Source organism: Alosa sapidissima, chromosome 23 (genome assembly GCF_018492685.1).
Source record: "Alosa sapidissima isolate fAloSap1 chromosome 23, fAloSap1.pri, whole genome shotgun sequence".
In the NCBI taxonomy this organism is placed as follows: Eukaryota; Metazoa; Chordata; class Actinopteri; order Clupeiformes; family Clupeidae; genus Alosa; species Alosa sapidissima.
Window position 1 is genome coordinate 6,479,011 of NC_055979.1, and position 24,032 is coordinate 6,503,042.

Genomic DNA, 24,032 nt, shown 5'->3' on the forward strand with positions numbered 1-24,032 from the left:
CGCAATGCCTTTACTTTTGGGCTCTCTTTGGTGATCTGCAGGAATGTAAAAAAGTTGCTTAGAGATTTGTTGCAACTCAAACTGAAAACAAAATGAACCTTGAAAAGCTTGTCGAATGCTGCCAGAGAGGTGTTTCCTTGGCATGGAATGGGCTTCTTATCCATGGCTATGTAGAAACTGTTGATGGCTCGCTTGGAGGTTCCCAAAGCTAGCAGATATGGCTGCCGATGTTCATCTTCATTCAAGTGCTCATCAAGACTCTGGCATGACTGGAGGAAACATAAGAGAAAGGATTATAATCGAGTCCTCATCTTTCTACCAGATGACAGGTGACAGGATGTGCATCAGCAGGAGTAAAGTGGATATATCACTGTCCCAGCCTGGGTTAGGATGGGGTTTGGAGGAGAGTCATAAAATAACTATTTAATTATTCAGATTGAACAGTCATGCATAAAAAAGGTATTTTGACAACTTAACTTCAAATTAATATCCAGAAATACCGGTAATTTCCTAAAATGGCAACTAAAATGTTAAACTCCATTACTCCATACAATTACCTTGTAAGTTGTCTACAGACAAGTCCATTTGTCCCTGGCAGACTGCAATAGGTGTTGCAGCAATGGTGTTGGTAGCTTGTAGTGCAGGTCTTTCTTTTATCAGCTTGGGTTTGTATGAGGGCCATCTTTCCAGATGTCTTGCAGATGTTTCAGATCCAACGAGAAGGCTGAAGTCTTGAAGTACCTGAAACATTAAAGAACACAGTACAACTTAGAATGGGGCGAAAAGCAGAACACTGTTGAAATTGACAACCTTGTCAGCAATCACACACACACACACACACACACACACCCGTTAGGCTAGATTAAATCTCAGGGATAGGAGACTCTAGCAAAGAGGGAAAATGCAACACATTCATGTACATTTGCAAAAATAAACAAAAGCTCCACAATTTCTTCTGTGCCTTTGCAAGGCAACTGTATAAAACCCCAAACCAAGCAAAATACCTTTATCAGAATCATGGATGACTAAGCACATGTCCTTGGTAACCAGATCTGGAAACACATCAGCATCCACTTCCGTTCCTCAGTCACTGTCAAGGTTTTGTCTTCATTTATGGAGAACTTTGCCCAGACTACAAGATAAATAAATAAATATATTAGTATTATCCAAAATATACTGTGGTAGAGCACATACTACATAGAAATCAGCATTGACATTTCTCTGCCCAACTCCAATATTGTTTGCCTAGAAGTATTTAACAACAAACACTATCAATTTAAAAAAGTAAATGTTAGTACACATAAATACCATACGATGCAAATCATTTTGTGATTCAATGGAACACTAATGTGAAAATTTTAATTTCCTTTGAATAGATCCCAAACATAAAAATGAATGGACGTCGTTGTCGTTCTTTCCGCATGGATGGATGGATTCTGCATAAAGTTACATTTATGAACAAACAGACGGCGAAATTGGGAAATGAAAAACGGCTGTCTTTTCCCCCTTTTAAGGAGCTGTGCAGACACTCGCACTCACAGTCGTGAAATGTAGCCTACTATGCTGCACATCTAGGACAGTAACGTTAGATAATTTCAAACATCATCCCCATCAGTCAACCATTTCACTTTAAATCATGTTGTCACCTCGTAGTCGTACGATAACGTTTGCCTACCTGAGGCTTACTCGCTAGTAGGCTAGCATGGTACTATCAGAGAATGTCTAATAAACGTAAACGGGCTCTGGTAACGTTACCCCATGATGAACATTATCCAAGCATGGCTCACATATCCTGACAATCATCGCATCCACTTCTAGGTAATGTTACATCTGTTGATGGAAAAGGCAAACAATTTCACATTCTTCATTTTAGGTAACTTTGTTCGCTAGCTAAATTATCTATCTTAGCTACTAGCAACTACGTCGGTAAAGTTGACGTTAGCTGACTGACCACGTGAATGTCATTTCAATGAATGAATGTAACTGGTTAGCTAACGTTACCTAGTTTAGCACACCATAACGTTACAGCTAATAACGTTAGCAGCCTGTAAGCTTAACCAACAAGGATGGTGATGTAGATGTATTAGATTAAACGTAGGTAGACATCGCAAAATCAAATAAATAAATAAATAAAGCAAGGACAACACATTACACCACACTAAGTCAAACACACATAATGTAATTTAGTGTTATCAGCTAAAAGTTTGGACAATGTCTCACTCAATGCTAAGGTAGCTATACAGTACATTGACAACGGGCGGGAGAGCAACTTCTAAGTCTACAGTTTCATAAAGAAGGTCTGAGAGTGCAACACAACGTCTAATATACATATTTTATCAACGAATGCCAAAAATAGATTAATTTAATAACTTACCACACAGAATTGTCCACAGCTTGAAGAGAAGTCTGCTATCCTGTAGGGGGGTTTGAGAAATGGCGGACTGCGCTGGAAGTTTGAGCAATTTGCAAAATATCCCGGATGGAACTTGTTACACCCAATTGGTGTTTATTAATCGGAACGCCACAAATTAACACTGGCTTTTGTATCATATCTACACCAAAAGTGTTGAGAGTTTAACATCTATCACTGCAACAGTGTTTATTTGTCATAACACCAGAAATATAACACCCGTGAATTTGCTGTGTTGGATGTCTTAATTCTGCCTTTGTGAAATACCCCTCACGTGACGTGATAGACGAGGCACTGTTGTTCATCGGTCCATCATCGTACAAAGCCCGCCAAAACAATTTGATTGGTTTGGCCAGAGTTGCATCTCAATGTCCAGACCTCAAATGTTGTGATCGGGGCTAAGTTCGGGCTGGCTTTCCAGGCTAATGGTCCATATGGTTAACAACTGGTTTTCATAATTCCAAACTTTCATATTTGGCCCAGGAAATTGAGGTTAAGAGCAGGGTGAATCATTCATTCTGATACCACATGCTAGTTCTTTCATACATAATTAGCTTGATACAGTATAATACAGTGACCATTCAACGATCTAAGTGCAGCAGGTGCTCCGCTGGGGGGGAGGAGTGGTGGGAGTGATGGAAGTTAGGACAATTCTAATGGCCCAGCACTGACAGCCCAAAATAATAATAATATTAGGGAGTCCTAGAATTATTGTCTGTCATAGGGCCCAAATTTTCTAGCAGCAGTCCTGAAGTGCAGACCATACATTCTCCCGAGTTTCGATGTACTGTATTGGTCAGGGAGGTGGAGGTTGCAAATGTAGTGGATCAGTCATTCTGGAGCAACATGCTAATGCCTTTCTACATCATTAACTTTGCATGCCCCTGTGACCATGTGACAATCTAAGTACACACTACCACCAGAACATTGTAGAAGCATGTCCAAAACACCCAGTGCACATATTCCTGATCTTTCATATTTGGCCAGGGAGGTGGAGGTTGTGTGAGGAGTGGATCATTCATAGTGGAACAGCACGCTAATGCCTCCTCGTGTGATTAGCCTGGCGTAGCTCAGCCCCTTGCCCGTTTGCCCTTTCCCATTGATTAATGAGTGTAATTTAAATACTCCCCGGAATCGATAGGTACACCTATCCGCTTGGCCGCTGTTACCAGGGGGGTGAGAGATAAATGGAGACTGGGTACATCCTTTGTCTCCTTGTCTCCTTGTCTCACATGAACTACACGTGCACCTGCAAAGAGCACGAGACGAGGGCGAGAGACAAGAGATTGATCCAAGTGACGGCCGCACCGCTGGCTATGTTGCAGCTGTGAACCTGGACATCCCTTGGAGGACCCTTTGGCTTTGAACACTATCACACATACACATGCGCACACACACACACACACACACACACACACACACACATACACACACACACACACACACATACACACACATACACACACACACACACACACACACATACACACATACACATACACACACACACACACACAAACATACACACACACACACACACACACACACACACACACACACATACACACACACACACACACACACACACACACACAAACATACACACACACACATACACACACAGGTAAATTTGAATGCTTTGTGTCAGTGCTCGACTACTTGGCCCCATCGTTTGTTTGCCATTGACCCCAGGAGGCTGGAGACACTGTCGACATGTCACCTGTCATGTTTGCAGGTTCCCCTCCACACGCTGGACAAAACGGAGAGACGGTCACCCTGTCACACCAGGTCCACTGCTCTACCCGTTGCTGTCACACCGGATTCTTATCATGTGAGCTTTAAAGCCACAGCGTGTCACTTCACACCTGTCTCCGCTCTGTCCAAAGGACGAAAGGTTAGATGTCCCTCTGTAAAACGACTAATTTAGCTTTCGAAAAAAAAGGAAAACAGCTTTGTTTTGGTGACACTCCCACACTTTGTTGCTTTTATCAACCCCCTTCGGAACCAATGCACTGCCACACATATGTGCATGTGGGTGTGTGTGTGTGTGTGTGTGTGTGTGAGTGTGTGGTGTGTGTGTGTGTGGGGGGGGGGGTTGTTTGTTTCTTCTGTTGAAATCGAATTGGAAGTTGGAGAGGGGGGAAAGAGAGATTACTTGTAGAGCGGGTTTGTTTTGTCGCGATGCGCTGGCGGTATGAAAATCGAACATATGGTGTCACTGGTATGGGAAAGGTTAATCTTCACATACAGTGAGTGGGCTGGAAGGGGAGGAAGATGGACTCAGGAGTGCGCAGCCGGCCATTTGTCATCCTAAGCCACCGGCTGGACAAAAGCAAGTAGGCTCCTTGATCCGGCTAAATTAACTGTCAACATAAATGTGGTGGAGAGTATTGAGTATAGAAAGAAAAACATATGGAAAGACGAAGCGTTTTCTTTTTTAGCCATATCCAATGATGAGCCTTTATGTTTTCAAATTCACAAGGACTATGTTTCTCATTGACTAAATAATGTAATGCATTTTTAACTGCCACATACAGCTAAGAACATCTCTCTTACATCCACAAACACTCCCAAAACACGTTCCTTCAGATCCACACACAAACACACTCACACTCATGAATATGGATGTGCTGTCGTCAGAGAGGAGCAGTAGGTATGATACACTGTGCTGCTCATGGAAATCTTAAACAGATGGACTAGCTGGCATGACATACTTGGCAGAGCATCTGTGGACAAAGAACTCTTCTGCATGCTTGGTCTCTTTTCAACCGATATACCTCACGTAGTGGCCAAACAAACAGCGGTGCTTTTCTTTTCCCCAAGCACAACTACTTTATATATCTGACCGATTACATGAGCAGGAGGTTAAATCTTGTTACCTTGTTAATATCCTCTAATGCAAAGCATAGCACTTCAGCATTACCATGTAAATTAAGTGTAATTGCACACTCATTGCTTGAAAGGTTTACATTGATGTTTTGCCCTAAAATACTCAGCTTTACGAGTGTTTGTTCACTCTCTGTAAGAAACCCATGATAGACTATAATTAGAGGTGAAGTTGATAACCATATCAATCTAGTCTCAATACACACTGAAAAAAGACTGTGTTGCAGATTTTCTGCATCAGTATTGCTTGTAATAATTTTGCGCACATTCAGAGAACAGCAGTTTATATTAATGTGTGGAGCATCTTTGATATTTCAGTCATGTTGCCGTTCATTTTTCTGCCAAAGGCAAGAAGTATTTCTTACCACTTTTTGACGATTTACTCAGGCACCAGGAAGCAGACAGGAACTGAGAATTGTTAAAGGTATTGAGTGGTAGCCTACTGTTCCACATCATGGTCAGCAAACCGATCTGTATGCAACACAAGGCTTTTTTAATCTTGGTGAAGCTGTTACCCTCAGAAAGCAGACAGTGTTAATTAAAAGGAGTTTCACAGAAGGTGGTCAAAGATGGAGGCACGGTAAGAAAAAAAAAATGCAGACAATTTGTTTTTTTTACTTATTTCATTCTTTTGTATGAATGAGAGTATATCAGTTTACAGGAAATGGTACATACAGTATCACACATCTATGCTATAAACACCTCATTGCCATAAGTCAACTGAAAATACTGTAGACATGAAACCAAAGCACACAAGAAACATTTCACTGAAAACAAACTTTCTAGGTGTGCTTGTGTGATATGTTCCCTCTGAGGAACAACACATCTTATCCACTGGAGGTGAAGATCTAAAAAAAATCATTAAAAACTAAACATCAATAATAACAAAACACAGTGAACGAGCATGAAAACTGTGGAAACTAATCCTTACTACTAAGGGTACTCAGAAAAGCACATACCTCCACCATGCCTCACTAGTCCCTTTTAATGGCAACGTTAGTGGAAGCCGCTGAGTTGGATCTGCTGCAACACTGTTCCCATCCCATCTTTCCAGCTACTTCACTGGAAATCTGGTCAATCGTGTTTGTGTAGTCCTGCTAATAAACAAACAAGCCAACCAACAAACAAATTGACACAAAGGAAAACATAACCTCCTTAGTGAAGGTAATGAAGACATGACTGAAACCCTTAAATGCAGACAAATGATATCATACGTTAAATCCAAGCAAATGCACATCTCTTGTGAATTGAAGATATTCTATGGACAGAGTGAATAGATTAGATCAGATAGTTACAAAAATATGTTTAAAAAATTTGTTAAAATAGTGCCGCAATTTTTGAACATGTCTGTATGGCATAATGGGGCATGACAGGATAGATTACAGGGAGCTATTCCCAAGGCTGCCTCATATTTGATCCTGTTCTTTCCCTCCGTCTGTAGCGAAAGGTTCACAAAATTGCAAAAAGGTCACATATTGTTTAGCTCCAGAAATATGTGCCAAGCCAGATGCTGCCGTTGCTGATTCTAGAGCCAGTTGAGGCCGACACTGGCGCACACCAGGGTCAGATCCATTTCTGACTCGCCCGCCGAGCACAAAGCACGGGAATTCTGGCCCAAGAGCCAGCTAACATTTCTGTATAACTGCTGATAAAAACCCATATAGTGACCTTGATGGTTGTCTAGGCAGAAGTAAATTCACTTAGTGTGTGTGTGTGTGTGTGTGTGTGTGTGTGTGTGTGTGTGTATGTGTTTAAGAGAGGGAAAGGGGGACAGTTAAGTCAGGAGAAACGGTTGAGTGGGTCTCAAGTTCTATGCAGCAGTCTCATAAAAATGGATAAATTGTGTGGTGCTTGGGACTATGCTGTTCAAAGCAGAAAGGGAGATGGAACACACACACACACACACACACACACACACACACAAACACATGCAGTGTACCTTAACTGCATGATAGTTATGACATATATGTGGGTGAGTAAAGCATATAGAATCCATTACTGTCCATTTGCAATTTCCAGTCAAAGCAACTGTGCTCACATCAGCAACATTTGTTACCCCTTTAACATCCAGTAAAATGTTATTGTTGTGTGTGATACCTTGGCAAGGCCAAACATAGATATGGAGAAATAAATCAGGTCTGGATTCAGTACTGAAAGAGATAGTGAGTGTTAAATTGCCTCTCTCTACTTGGGGATGCAGATAACGGACGAGGAGAGTTAGGAAGGTTCGTCTCATTAAGAAGTATGTTCTAGAAATCACGCTTGCCTGTTTGTTTGAAGTCTCCGTTGTCTCTGTCTCCCTCCTCTCTCTCTCTCTCTCTCTCTCTCTCTTTTTATCAGACATTTTTTACTCTCTTCTTTCTCTGAACATCTTGCTCATGTTGTCTGTGCAGAAGAGACCACCCAAAGGTTCTGATGATCAGTGTAACACACAAGCAGGCTATGCTGAATTCTCTCTCTCTTCTTCCTTTACTCCCATATCCCATCTTCCCCCTCCCTCCTTCCCTCTCTCTCTCTCTTTCTCTCTCTCACTCTCTCTCACACACACACACGCGCACACACACACACACACACACACACACACACACACACAGACACACACACACACACACACAGACACACAAAACCGTCCAGTGAGAGATGAGAAGGGGGGAGAGATAATTAGGGCTCTCGGAGAGTTGCTGGTGGAAGGCAGCCGTGCTGAGATAGCTCGTCAGAGAGTAGACCTGCCTCAGCCTCAGCCTCCAACTCACTAAAATAAAAGAGTAAGGCGGCATCCCGCAGCAGCATACCAGCAGAGTGAGAGTGGGATGACCCGGCCGTAATTTATACCCTCATTCATTTCTCTAAAACATGAAGAATATGAAAAGATGGAGAGAATATTTTTTGTTACTTTTTTGTTCAAAGGTTTTTTGTTAATCTACACAAGAATGGCTATATTTACCTTCTAATAAATATTTTGAAGGGTTCGCTGAGTGCTGTTTAATGCATGCAATGCTTCTCAAGCTGCTCTCCTTCAAGGCTTTCACTGCCTCTCAGAGACAGACGTGCTATAATCTCATTAAATGCACTCAAGTCACTAAAACAGATACTCCATAGATACTTGTGTTGATAATCACCAATTCATTGAAATAAGTGGATTTACTATTGCAATGTTTTATTAGACAAAATGTGCGCATTTTTCTGTTCTTCATTTCTGTGAAATTCACATTTCACAAGGATAAAAAAAAACAAATAAACAAAAAAAAAACAATACACTATACAGCTCATGAGCCTGGAATGCCAAAATATATGACCATTACAGATATGAAAGAGCTGCTTGACTTGCCTGAGGACGGTGGCCCCTTCTTTGAAGTTTAATCATTAAGCCAAGAACCCTTCAAAAGACATCTCCCGCAACGCCCGTCTTCGAGAAAAGAAAAATATTAGTCTTCTACTCTTGCACAGTAAAACATGTGGATTTGCATGCCGGGTTGTCTGAGGTGATTGCACTCATCAGACGACAGAGATTGGAATCCTTCAGTTCACTGAAGCAAGCCTGTGTGAGATTACAAGCCCCCCCCCCACAGGCTGGCCATGATCATTTAAAGCTCATTTCGGCAGGTCAGGAACACCCAAGTGCATTAGAGGCCTGAGTGTCTGTCACTGCCACCCCATGTAGGTCACTTTGATTGCATCAGATGTGCAGCCTGAAGCTGTGGAAGCCAGCGGACAAGTCCAGAGAATGGATGTAGAGGCTCCACTCTGAGCTTGTTGGATTAATACTGAGGGATTCATCATGTTGTTCTATCACTGGACAGCACCTTGTGGTGATTAATGAGTGTACCATATTGAAGACTACACTAAATTGTCTTGGGCAAAACAATAAAATGGCCGCCCAACTGTACTGGAAGAGATTGAGGAAAAGAAAGCTGTTGCACATAAAGCTATCACAATTACACTGAAGTTATCTTGCTGGTAGCTGTGCGAATCAGATTGTCAATGCATCACATGAAAGTGCACTTCTGTTGCCCTTGTGATGAATGCAGTGTGCAGTTTTTATTATTATTTATTTATTATTCACAGTGAACTATCAGCATTCAAATTGAGGCAATTTGGTTGATAATTTGTGTGTCAACAAGAGCTGTTTACAAAAGTCAATGAAACTGACCTGAGAGCTGACTAAATGCAAAGGTATGCTTAAAAATGTTCCCCATTTAGTCAATAGAGGGCCAAGGGGGGATTCTGTCAGAGGCGTAGCTTAAATGAAACACATGTTGAGCACATCTAACAATTGCTGTCAATATAAAAAAAACAGTCTTTTGATAATGCCCTGGCATAAAAATGCTTAATGAACATGTTGCCTTTAGCCATCCTGGCGGGACATTCCTGCGCGTTAATTAGCATGGTAGGCCTATTCCAATGCAAATTTCTGAAACAGATCCAGGGAGCTGAATAGGACTCACCTCAATTATGTATGAGTTTGCTTAGATATCCATCCAGATTTGTAACCACTTCGCCAGAACATTAAATGCGGGTGCATCCGCTAATAGTTTCTCTCCCGTCGGTGTTCTCTTGACACCTCTTCTTCGCTTTGTGTCAAATTTTAAATCGTGCCTTTTCCCAATTCACTGATTTTAATGTTATTTTCTCTCAATTCCCATTGTGTCATGTAATATATTCTCTTGATTAGAGCCCTGGATGAGAGCCAAAGGTCCAACCTCTAGCCAATTCCCTATCTGAACATGTGGCAATTCCTAGGCAATGTGGGTGAGACCCTAAATCTTCATCTTTGCTACCACTATGGATTCTCTTATACAGCACCGCTGTTTATAAATGTTTAGGCATGCTGCCAATCACTAAATATCAACAGGTGATAATGGTAGACATAATTAAAATTTACAAGAGCCTTATGAGATTATAAGAACACTAAAATGTCATTGAGAGCTCCATATCATGATTTCACACAGCATAGCTAATCTTTTTTCCCTCCATGAGGCCCTAAATACTTTATTTGCAGGCCTCTAAACTTCTGTGAATGCCACCAATAAAGCCTTGGCTCCCAGGACCAAATTATAGTGTGAGCTCTCGTGGCATCTACTCGGCTTCTTTTCCAGACTGATGACTAGCTTAAGGTCACACAATCCAATGAAGGGATCCCATTATTCTTTAGCCACTAATGATATCTCTCTGGGATGAAACCAGGGGAAGGTCCTGTCTTTTAAGCAAAATGTATGTGCTTGTTGTATGTACCAAATTAATTAGGCATGATTATTGGAATCACACACACTCATATAAGCTCTTCAAAAATAATAGACTTGAATTTGTCCGTTTGTGAAGTTAGTGATCCATACTCATTTTTGGAGTCTTTAAAAAGAGGAAGAACTGAAAGATGAGAGAGAGAGCTGAAATGATGCGCCGGATGGAGAAAAGATGAAGGGAGGCATGGAGAGGGAGAGATAACAACTTGCCGTCAAATCTAATGGAATTGATCACTGCGTGCCATGATTCGAGTGTTTTTTTTAATACGGACTTTAATGACTTGCATTAGCAAATTCCTAATCCCATTCCACTCACACAAGTTGAGGTAAGGAGGGGGTCTTTTGTTGACAGTAATGTGGTGGTAATGGGCGAAACTGCCCAGGCAGACTGTTCTTAGGCAATGTGACAGGAGCGATATCGCAACTGTGGGTGTGCCAATCTAATGTGACTGTGTCAGCAGTATTCCTCCCACCCAGTGCAAATTTGAATAAAACCACTGACAACGCATCACCGCCCATTTCAACTTTATCTAACTGCTGCCTTCATTGTGCACCAGTCACCTCATGCTAATTAAATTTGTTCTGGCCCACCCCTTCAAGTGAACTTGAGCAACAACCCCCCTCCACCCCACCCCCCGACACACACACACACACACACACACACACACACACTGCCCACCCCACTCCCCCTCCGACGCACACACACACACACACACACACACACAGCCCACGATTCCACCAGTTCAAAAAGGCCGATCTTTGCTCAAGTCACCTGCCATTTCCACTCTCAGGACAGAGTGCAGGGGATGAAGTCCTTCCCATGTTTTGCTGTTTTTGATGCAGCACCCGCTGGTCAGGGCAGTCCATCAAAGGGTGGTGACCTTACTCCATCTCTCATCTGTCACCTGGTGTCTGAAGTGCTCAGGGTGATCTATCTGTCACTCAGGTGTTTCCCCTGACAAATGTGATCACTGGACTCATGGAGGGCATGTATTGTGTGTCAGGTACCACTATTTCCAGGTCAGCTATTTGATGTACTGCATATCAACGTGCCCACTATTTTGGTTATTTTATTTTTTGAAAAGCTACACTTTTAGATTCTCTTAACTGAAATGTATTGCTATTTGTTACAATAAATGGTTAACTACTGCAGTTGTCATAATGTTTAAAACAGGAGCTTTATTGATATTACCGTATATGCTAGTTAGGTCCGGTAGTCCTGTTTATTCATTTCTGATTGGATGAACGGCATTCCAGCAGGGCCGTAGTCACCATAGACATTGAGGGGGACGTGCCCCCCCCCCCCCCCCCCCCAATATTCAAATATGACCAAAATGTCCCCCCCAATATACGGACATAGAAAAATAAAGAAAGAAAAAAACACTACAGGAAACCAACAAGCACCACCATCTGAAATGTAATCAAACATAAATAACGCACAAATTAGTGACCTAGTGATGGTTCCAGAGTAGCCTACACCCCTGAATGGTTTGACCTGGTGGTTTTCCGTTTTTCTAGGGTGACCTGATTGTATCCTCTTTTTGGTTTGTGAAAAAGAGGACATATGAGAAAAAACTGCCTCAAAAGGCTATTTTGAACTTATTTGTGAACGACAGGGAAAAACGCAATGCAATTTCGCTGTAAACACGTTTGAGGCTCTAGAATAAAAAAATCTGGACGATTTGTAAGGTCTCAAGGAGGACATGTCCTGGAAAAAGACCACATCTGGTCACCCTAGTTTCGTTAGTGGCGTGTGCTATCAAAAGCTTCCATTTACGGCACCCTATCCTTGATTACTGTACTAGCTCCGCTTTAACCCTCTCTGACCCTACTGCGGTGAGGTAGGGCTGGCAACAATATCACCTATTTTACAATGCACTGTCGGCAGGGGCGTAGATTTGCGTGGGGACCGAAGGACGTGTCCACACCAATGTCAGATTACGACTGAAATGTCCCCACCAATATTCAGGTTGAAATGGGGGGGGGGAGCGCTCACATGCGCTACAAAGAGTTAAATACGTTCTCACTTTGCTGCGGATCATCTCGTACAGGTCGTGTAATGTGCAGTAGCCTATAAGGGTAAATCGCGCTGATTTGAAGTTACCTATAATAACTACCAGTGAGCCGCAGTCTCCTGCGTTGCGCTTCAGCTTCACTTCACTACAAGGCATATGAAGTGCGTCCAAATTCATCCATTCTTCTCTGTTGAACTCTTCGAGTAGGCTACTCATCACACATGTGTCACATGAAAGAGGCTTTTCTCAGCTTTAAAACGGTGCTATAGCCACTATTTGCTGTGATAAACAGTTCGCGAGAAAAATTAACTTCAAGAGATTTAATAATCATTCTCTGTGCCCATCTCCACATCCATTTGTCTTGGTGGAATATCGTAGGCCTACACACTCTTCACGCAACACATGACAACCCATATATCAGAATAAACAGCAGACCTTACCGAACACAAAGGTGTAATGCATTCCCGTGTATAGTTAGCTGTTCCAGAGTAGGCTAATCCGGGTTTGAAATAAATTGTAGAAAAATTCAACATGGTCTTTCAGCTTTAAGCATTTCTTAAAACTGAGCTGTGCTTACATCGCCTAGATATCTGTAAATATTAGAATCAGAGAATATACAGGCAGCTTATGGTTAAGAGTTGTCAATGTAGCCTTAATGATTCTTTTCACAAAATGCTAAGCATGCATGTATTTAAGTTTCTTAAAACTGAGCTGTGCTTAAATGGGTCAATGCATGATTTCATAACAGACCAAATAGAAAATAAATGTTAAATATAGCCTACATATGTATGGGTCAATGCATGATTTCATAACAGACCAAATAGAAAATAAATGTTAAATATAGCCTACATATGTATACATATTAAAATTATGTGCTACACAGTATAGATCAAGTTGGACAGTAGCACATTTTAATCATGGGTAGTTGGACAGTAGCACATTTTAATCATTTTATATATCTATAGTGGCTGGTGAAAGAGTTGAGTGGCTTTTCCTTTTTTTTGGGGGGGGGGGGGGAATTAGTGGGTAGTGTCCCCACCAAAGCTCAGACCAAACCTACGCCCTTGACTGTCGGTGATAGACAGTAGTCATCATTTAAAGGTTTTTTTTTTAACAAATCTTCCGTAGAAGAATGCCTCAGGACCCCTCTATCTGGAGGGGGGTGGGGGACATCTGTGCCCAGGGGTTCATAATCCATCCATGCCATGCCTATGTCCATCAAAAGTTTGGAATACCCTAATTGACTGACTTAACTAACGACTTGTTTGTGATTTTGAATAATATTTTTTGCATGGTAGGAAATGTATTGAAATTCTGTTTGGAGGTCCCTCAGACCCCACCACAGATTTGGTCCCCCCCAATGTTGACATCATGACTACGGCCTTGCATTCCAGAGTGGGGATATTCCAGGATTCAGACTATTCACTCCTAGTAATCGCTCTGACATGAGGGCTGCGATTTCATAACTCTACTGCGTGAGCAATTGGAGTAAATGGAGTAGGGGGAATGTTCAGATTAGCATGTAGCATTGTGTGCACAAGCACATATAGCTTCTCTCACCAAACTTGGCTTTCGAGTGATATGCTGCGTTGCTTGGCAACAGGAGACGCCAAAAGATTGGAAATATTTTTTTTGGGTGGAGGATGAACGAACAAAAAGCAAAACAAACAGTACAAAAGACAATTTAACTTTTTAAAACTTGATTAGTTGGTAGTTTTACTGTTGTACAAAAGCAATATGGTAGTTGTGATCATGGGGTGGGTATACCCTTATAAACCCCACTCATGCCATATTGATTAAATAACTAATGCAGTTATAGTGCTAAATGAGATGTATTGTGTGCACCCTAAATCATTAAGCATTAGCTGACATAAAAAATGGCCCCTACCTTCAGTTAGTATCACAAGTTATGGTTAATGAATTAAATAAATGTGGGAATTTCTATGTTTGTTTTTCCAGGGATATTTATGAATTGATTCTCCATTGCATTAATCAGTGTAACTGTGCATGTTGATAATCTAACCTTGGGTTATGTTTCTTTTTATGCATGTGCTTACGCTTACCTCTGTAGAGTTCAGTAGTTCTGCAGATTAAAAACAAGACTGCTTTGAAAGCCCAATATAATTATGCTTAAACTACCAACATAAACAGCACATTTGTTTTTATTTTAGCATCCCTATTTTATATTATGAATTCATTTTGTACACAAGCACACTGTGACTGACAGGGTTTCAACCAAATTAGGTGACACCCTCCATTGCCTCCTCCCTCTTCCCTCAACAATGACACAGAAATAGTCCCAAGAGGAGTATCATATAAGTCCACTCCTGTGTAGTTTGTGCGTGTGTGTGTGTGTGTGTGTGTGTGTGTCTTTTTGTGTGAGTGAGTGTAATCACAAAACAGGTTTTGGGCATACTTAGTTCTATTTGTGCTTTTGTTTGGACAATAATTGCATAGTTTTGCATTCCATTATCTAGCCAGATGGGGCCCATCTGAAAGGCTCCAGCAAAGAACTCATTTGTGTAATATTCCAATGCAATGCTCAGATGAATTTTTGAGAAAAAGGCCTATTAACAGTACAATTAAGCTGCCACAGTAAACGTGCTAATCAGCGATTGCACTCCCTTAGTCATACTGTATATTCCATTTGAGATGCCAATTAGAATACATACATTACATTATAATTTTTGTCAGGACACTCTGTGAAGGCAATATAACAAATCATGGCGAACAGAGCGACCCTAGTGATCAGTTTAACCTGACAATGCAAAATAAATAAGTGCAGGATTTGCACAAGCATGTCAATCAAGCGCAGTCTGAAATCAGACTGAATTGAACTGATATACGGATCAGCAAGTTATATGGCAAGGCATTTCCATCCGCTTGTCTACTCTCATGCTTTCATTATGTGGGAATTACTGCAAAGCAGTTCAGTCAGAAGAACTTGACATCTTGATGGTACGCCGCACTCTAGCAGAGTAAGAGACTGTCTTCTCACATCTCATATTGCACTGAGACCCAGGGAAGCCTAATGGCTTTTGACTTCTCACGACTCTCTTCCGTACTTTTTTATTCTCGTTGTTGTTCTTGTTCTTGCACTTGAGATGTCAACCATTACTCTCTCTCTCTCTCTCTCTCTCTCTCTGTTCCTGAAAAGACTAATCCAGCAGTGGTTTTGTCTTGCGTGAGTGCAAAGGAAAGTTTTAGTGCCTCACTGAAAATAAATCTAGGTGAGCTGTTTTTTTATTAGTATTATCATTTAATGCAAATGCTTGTATCAGCCCCCACCACATTGACTGGACTGGGCAGGAGTTGTTTTGTCCAGTGAAGGGCCTGATGGTTAGCAAACCATGCTTTTGGCCTGATACACTCATCCACTCCAGGGGAGTATGAGTCTGCAACCTGCCCAGTCATTTTTTTTTTCAAAACCTCAAAGGCCAGAGGATCCATGCCCAGCCAAGCTATTTGCCCAAACCACAGACATGTGTTCATAAAAACAATATTTTCCATTATTTCTCCCTTCAAACCATAACACCTTTGTCTAATTTTTCAAACTGATTTCTTGCAGGCATGGTGGACGCTTGGCGTGTATTATATATTGTCCCATGCAATTGTGTATAAATGTTAAGAATTTGTGTAGCATTTTTCAAACCGCACACTGCTTCCCTTTCTGCTCTCTGTTTGTGTAGAGGATTAAAGTGTACTCATGCACACCTCACCCTCTCTACCTGGCCCCTCATAAAGTAAACAACATGGCTTGGGGCGAGACAATGTACGCCTCTAGTGGTTATGCCAGAGCACAATAGCAGAGGAGCAGTTCGGCAAGGTTTCCTATTCAAACTGAACGCTTGATGTGTGCATGCTTAACTGCTATGGTTGTCAGGAGGTGTCTCTGCACACTGCGATGTCAGGCCAAGCCTTTGAAGTGTACAAAAGACAGCCTCAGCATTCTGGCTAAGGTTTGGCTGAGGTTGTTTTTTTTCTGTTATGTTTTTCTGTTATGTTCTGCATAGACATTGAACATTGATTCTTTTTATTCTTCCTCTTCTTCATCATCATCTTCTTTTTCAGGGGGTCCTTTATTTTGACACTTTTTTGCTGATGGCACATGCTATACAGATCCAGCCTGATGTTGCAGATGTACAGATGGCACCATGGAGTACATGCATGGGGCCTTGGGGCATTCTGTCTTCCCTCTCAAAAGGGAGCACTTCATTATGTGGGTAGTTTTAGAGCTGGGAACGGTTGGTAGTTAATGTGGCTATCACTTACGCAGGCATAATTAACAGGCGAAAATAACATAGTTAATCAACCACTGTATAATCACTATGACAGTTCTATGTGGGGTGTACAGTGTTGCTGCTTGCATGTATAACTCAGTCTAGGGCATACACACTTTGTTTCCTGTGCCTAATAGCGACACGTATAAGGAAAAAGCATTTGTCAAAAGACCTTGGAGCCCTTTAGGGCATAGTGCACGTGGCCGTTGGGCAGCATGGGGGAAAGATGGATAGTTATGGCACAACGTAGCACAAAGAACAGATGGGATAGGTGTGCTGAGTTTCCACATTCCATCATCTTTCCCCTAAACTTCCATTAAAGGTGCCATGTGTAATGTCCGCCAAAAAATCAATTCATACTCCACATTCCATAAAAAGATGGGGCAGTATACCTCCAGAAAGTGTGTTGGTCTACCCTAGAGTAACAACCGACACACGTGTATTGCAGTTTGGCTGGCGGTTATGTTGCCCGCATACCGCCTCCCATGGCCGAAACTGGTATTATGACACCTGTCGGGCTGTGGCTAGTAATTTAGCATGCTAATTCAGGTTGATATCTCTGCAGCACTATACCGTGTCATTTTTTCAATGACACCATCGCCCTTATTTCTTCTCATTCTTTTGATGCGTGTAGCTCATTTTTTGGATATTTTTACTTCAATTCTTACACATGGCACCTTTAAGAGTAGTTTGTAAATATTAGGTTGGTGAGGGAGAAACCATGATTATTGACAATTTATAAGTTATGTGAAATATCAACAGATCAATGACATATAACTTTTGCATTGACTAATATTGAGTGATGTGGCTGTTGCGTAAACACATCATGAATGATAGTTGATAGTCATTTAATCCTTGCTGTGGTGGAACTATTTATTCGGCTTTTTGTAAGATAACTGTTAGGTGTGGTAGTGTTAAATGACTAGTTGGTTACTTAATTTTAGTGCATCATCCTCATTTAGCTGATTTGACTGCTGACACACGCAATGTCAATTGGGTATATACTGAAACCCTATTGTTAGACAATAAACACAACTGTGTTTCCCCTGTATCTGTCATTGTTCATTCAGCCAATGTTTCAGACAACTGAATGCCAGAAACATTTACATACAGTACTTAAAATAAAAAATAAAATAAAATAAAAACTCAGCTTTCACACATGTGTTAACCTGAAGGGTAAGTCCCTCATGAATTCCAACACTGGAAAATCAGTAATAAAAAATACTGTATCTATTTATTATTTATTTTTTTAATTTCACGTCTAGCTGTCGTGACTTGCTTGGATTAGTTCGATATCACTTGGCTACAGCCTGCTTCGATTGCCTAAAGTAAACCAAATAATTCAGCATGAGGGACATCATTACATGGACAGGTAATGTGTGTCGGGGCATTAATTGAAAACCGTCCTGGCCATCCTCACAGTGAGACGACCACCAAGGGGACAGTACAGTATTTCACCTCCAGCAATTTTTGTTCCGCATTGCCATGCACTGTATAATGAAGAGGCTAGTCTGATATGTGGAAAGGAGAGGGGGGAGGGGTGTGTGTGAGAGAAAAGTTTTAATATAAGTACTCAACTTTTTCCCCAATGGTGTCTGTGTGTGTGGTTGTGTGTGTGTGTGTGTGTGTGTGTGTGTGTGTGTGTGTGTGTGTGTAAGACAAACAATACTGAGCAAAAGTTTGAACACAAACAATCAGTGAAAGTCTCTCTATGTGACTTTGATAAATATTTGGATTATTGTAGAATTCATTCTTTTAGATGCTCTCTGTAAATGTTGTCTTGTATAAAGATAGCGTACGGCTTTATTTAATTGTAATATTCTTTGATTGGAAGTGTTGCTTTGTTTGTCTTGTTCTTTGATGGGAAGTGTTGCTTTGTTTGACTATTTCAGTCTGGAAAATTTAACCTGAAAAAACACTTCAATATGTGAGAATGTTGACATGGTTTCTACAAGTGGAATAACAACATTGGCAAAGAATCTTACATAAAAACCAGCTTTTCGCAAAAATATTTTTAGAATGGATTTACGATATTGTTTATCTTAAGGGAAATTGATTATATAATCGAATAAGCTTAAAACTAAAAGTCCAAAGTAAACTAAATGTCATAAGCTTAAATGAAGATATAGGTGGTCTCGATTTTACATTATGAACAGACAGAGCCCAAAAGATGCATTGTAATAATGAAGAGGAGGAAGATGATGATGATGATGGTGATAAGGAAGAAGATGGTGCTGCTGCAGATGATGGTAGTGATGGCATGTGCAAGCAGGTGCATGACAGGAGGGAGAGGAAAGGTTTCCTGGGCCTAGTGAAGGAGACAGTGAGCTCCAGAGTCAAGACAAACACAAGAGGTTTGTTTCCATTCCAGACCGCTGACAGGAACTCAACAGCAAGCCAGTGTTTTCTTTCTTGTTTCTCTACAAGGCCAGGTGAGCTCTTTCATCGAGACTCAAAGAGATTTCTTCTTCCCGAGGGTTACATGTTATCAACTGTTAGCAGTCCCTAAAAAGGGAACTGGTAGTGTGGTGTGTCTTTAGTTCTTTGCATAGCTTAAGGGGGCAGGGCTATAATTAATGCTTTGTTTATAACCCCACCTAACACACACACACACACACACACACACACACACACACACACACACACACACACACACACACACCATCCTCATCCCAACACCTCTAACCTAGTTTATATATTTCAGCTAGTCTCTCTCTCTCTCTCTCTCACACACACACACCTACAAACACACACACACACACACACACACATGCAAACACACACACACACACACACACACAAATACACACATAAGCACACACACCAGGGGAAAAAAAACACAAATCTGGGCAAATACAATGTTCTGCCATCCAAACACAATGGTGGGCTTTTTTCCCCTCTCCTTTTCATTTGGACTCTTTATCTCCTCAATCCCCCCATCATTTAAACCCTGGTGTGCACAGTAGGCACTGTTCACTTTGCCCCCCCCCCCCCCCCCCCCCCCCACCCTCCCCTTAACACACACACACACACACACACACACGCACACACACACACTCCATACCAACCCCCTTTTAAAAGCTCAAAGAGTGTGAAACAGTTTTATCACTTGTGCTGACTCTGATAGTCTGGGCCTCTTCATCAGACAGACCCTCAGCCATATGCCAGAGCTAAATAAAATAAAGGCGCAGAGTTACATAATGATAAGGATTACTTTTAAGGGTTATGAGCCAAAACACGAGGATAGTGGGTTTTTTGCCTCTCTCAGTGAGATGCTGTTTAGGATAGTCTGGCCTATAGGGAAGTGGAGGACACTAAGCTAAAGGGTAACAAGGGCTGCTTCTTGTATCCTGGCAACCAGCGTCAGTGGTATAACTGTCGATGCAGAATACACCCCTCTCCCCTCGTAAAGTGGACAATGCAGAGAGAAGAGTCCCTAGTGTTTAATGAGTACAGAGCAGGACACAAGAGGAAGGCAAAAAACGATTTGCTGATAGGAACACATACTGTATATAACTTTAAATACAATATGAGTCAGTGATCTTTACTGTGTATGCATGCAAAATGAGGCGTATATTAGGCTTCTAAGATACTGTATAGGCAAATGTTGTTGGCATATGCTGACTCAGTATTTGCATTGGTATCAGGGATATGGTACGACAAATGTAACAAATGTAAAAAGATATCTCTGATTTGCTAGGGTTGTGGTGCAGTGTTGGAGACTGTCATTGTTCCCCCAAGATTAACACATTTATTTGATATGAGTGGTATATATCGTCAACGTGCTAATTACCAACCATTTTGTTCAAAAATTCTAAAACAACAATGTTTTTTAATACTTCAAAATAACATTTGTTAAATGAACCTTACATTTTTCAGTAGCCATAGGTGTGTAGATTTGAACAAAATCTAGTTTGGTTCTTACTAGGGGTTTTACTGCCTGAAATATCCGATTTTGTTTACCACGCTCAGTTTAGTGCTGGGCTGGTGGGTACTTATTCCCAACCTTTCTCACTGCACATCAACGGTTAGCCCGAGAATTCTCGTCGTCGCAATTCAAAATTCCACTGGAGCTCCAAGCGGATTTGTACACGCAGCCTTACAACACTGTTTACAGCTCTTCGAGTCACAGTAAAATGTAATTGTTGGTACATAGCTAATTTAGATAAACTTATGGTGTGGGTGCTTGTGTTTCTTTAATCCGCCGTCTTGGTTTGTATAGAAATGAATATTAAGTGACACATAGACGTAAGAGGTTGGACATAGGCTACCTGACGGTTGGTCAGAGTCAAACTGACATTGATTATTTAATAGTTTACACAAACTTAGCACACACTGAATTCAAACAGAAAGTTAGTTTCCATTGTGTTATAAGAATATAATAAAGAAACTAATTACAAAATGTATAGTGTTGCCTTTAACAGTACATTATAGCTTTTAGTTTCATCCCCTCATTGTCAAATGGCCTGGTTAGCATTTGGAGCGCTATCATAATGTCTGTGTAAGCCTCAAAGCTGGTATGAAATGGCAGTCAGTGGACGTTCACTGACATTAATCACAAGAACTCAAATCTGTAACACTCCATAATAAGGTGCCATAATAAATAGCAAACTAGTAATTACCTAACCCTTTGTTAATATTTGTTAATTGTTACTAACATATCTATTTGGCACAAGTTAATAGTTTTTTAATCATTAATTAAATATTAGTTGTTTGCATAAAATCTGTATGTTAATGTTTTAGCAAATCTATTAACTAATATTGTATTAATATGTGTTAATAGTTAACTAAATGTCTTTTTGGCACTAATTAACAGTTATTTCTTGCATCATTTAAATGTTAAATGTTTATTTGCAAACTATATGTTAATAGAAAAGTTAATGACTTATTATTATTTAACTAATTGTTATTAAATTGTGCTTCTGCCTACCCCAATATGAACCGCTCTCCATAGGACCCTTACAATAGATAGATAGATAGATAGATAGATAGATAGATACTTTATTGATCCCCAAGGGGAAATTCAAGAAAAAAACACGGAGCTACCTTGACATGCTGCCACTGTTGTCGGCACCGGAACCGCTTGCAATAAAGTTGGTTAAGCTTAATTAATATATTAGTAGTATATAGCTATAAGCGTGGGCCCCTTATAATAAAGTTGGTTAAGCTTAATTAATATATTAGTAATATACAACTATCAGTATGGAGGACCCTTATAATAAAGTTAGTTAAGCTTAATTAATATATTAGTAGTATATAGCTATCAGTGTGGAGCCCCTTATAATAAAGTTGGTTAAGCTTAATTAATATATTAGTAATATATAACTATCAGTATGGGGGACCCTTATAATAAAGTTGGTTAAGCTTTATTAATATATTAGTAATATATAACTAGTCAGACGGTGAAGGGACTGAGACCAAAACTGGCTTATCACATTTATTCCTTTAGGAAAAGTTAAAACAAAACAACAAGTAGTTGAATGGGCTATATTACATGCATCATTCCTATACCATCACTGTCAGCCCTAGACTGGACTAGCCCTAGACTGAATTGCACTTTCCATGCACACTAAGCTAAACTACACTAAATGCATGGAAAGTTGCTAGCGGAGTTTACAGCTATTCACGTTAGACTCAGTGTGTATGAACTCGTGGTCATAATGAAAACATTAATAAGCGTTCTCTAAGTTGCTAGAATTGCACCTATATCTTAACAATACATGTAAAGTAAGATAATACAGGTGGTATATCAAAGTGTTCAACTTAAACAATATTTTACAGTTACAAAATTAAAACAAAGTGGGGACAGCTTTATACAGTCAACCTAAGCAATGCAAAGCATACCGCTTCTGATCAGCTATGGCAACAATACAAGGACAAAACGATAGCGTTTCTCCAAAGCGGGCTCCAAAACACCAATCTCAATAAAGCTGCTTAATTACGGCGAAAATCACATACAAACACTAAACTACATTTCTAACTCTGTTACACCCCCCTCCCCTGAATTTCACCAAATTCAAGCAGCAACCAAATAGTACTTCCAAAGGCAAAGAGTACACTACTTTCAAACACTAGACAGAGTCACCAATTACAGGACAGCCAACCACAGAGGTATCCAATAAGGATGAAGTGGAAGAAGAGGAGCGCAAACTCTCACACAACCAACCACTGGCAGTAGGGTGCCTTATACACCCCACAAGACCATAAAGCCATAAACCATAAATTCCATAAATTATCCACAAAGCTAATCAGAAAAGCTAGATAAATAATAATATGTCATTAACTTTTATATTAGCATATAGTTTGTAAATAAACATTTAACATTTAAATGATGCAAGAAATAACTGTTAATTAGTGCCAAAAATATATTTAGTTAACTATTAACATATATTAATACAATATTAGTTAATAGATTTGTTAAAACATTAACATACAGATTTTATGCAAGCAACTAATATTTAATTAATGATGAAAAAACTATTAACTTGTGCCAAATATATATTTTTGTAACAATTAACAAATATTAACAAAGGGTTAGGTAATTACTAGTTTGCTATTTATTATGGCACCTTATTATGGAGTGTTACCCTCAAAGCTTGAGCAAGAGTGAAAATACTGTGTAGTAGCTGCTAATGTTAAATCAATCTCTTCATCACACATGAATTTCCTGTGGAAAAGGGGTGACTGCAGAAGTAACTTGAGACGGTACAGTGAATCTACAGTAGTTTGTATTTGAACTGCAATAGTGTCTACAGATTGTGTGTTCTATTTACCATAGATGCCAACGTCATTGTCAGGCTGGTATGCACCCATCTCTCTCTCTCTCTCTCTCTCTCTCTCTCTCTCTCTCTCTGAGAGACCATGTACATTTTGGCCACTGCCAGATTATGAGTAAGCCAATTTTAAAAATGAATGGTGCACAAAAAAGGGGTAACTAGTGTGTAAGGGATTTTATATCTTGACCATAGAGTGAAAGTTTATTAGGTATTCCAATTCATTATGATGGTGTGTCATACAGGGACACAACATTATGCCAAAAGCACCCAAGACCTCAAAATAGGAATATCCTAACCTAATCCCAGAATTTACTTTGAGGTGTTGAGTCATTATCCTCTTAACGTGTTTCAACATAAGTAACACAGAAAAAGCGAAAATGAGATGCGAAGAGGGGTTAACCACACCGCTGAAAGTGAGAAAAGTC

General features: G+C 40.4%; 1 long non-coding RNA gene across 1 annotated transcript; it reads right to left on the minus strand.

Annotated features, from left to right (window-relative positions):
- Positions 1-889: 889 nt before the first annotated feature.
- On the minus strand, positions 890-2,528 carry LOC121698677. Its single transcript, XR_006026832.1, has 3 exons — positions 2,375-2,528; positions 1,756-1,830; positions 890-1,132 (listed from the first exon to the last, which is right to left on the minus strand). It is a non-coding gene; the product is annotated as an uncharacterized LOC121698677 (long non-coding RNA).
- Positions 2,529-24,032: the final 21,504 nt, after the last annotated feature.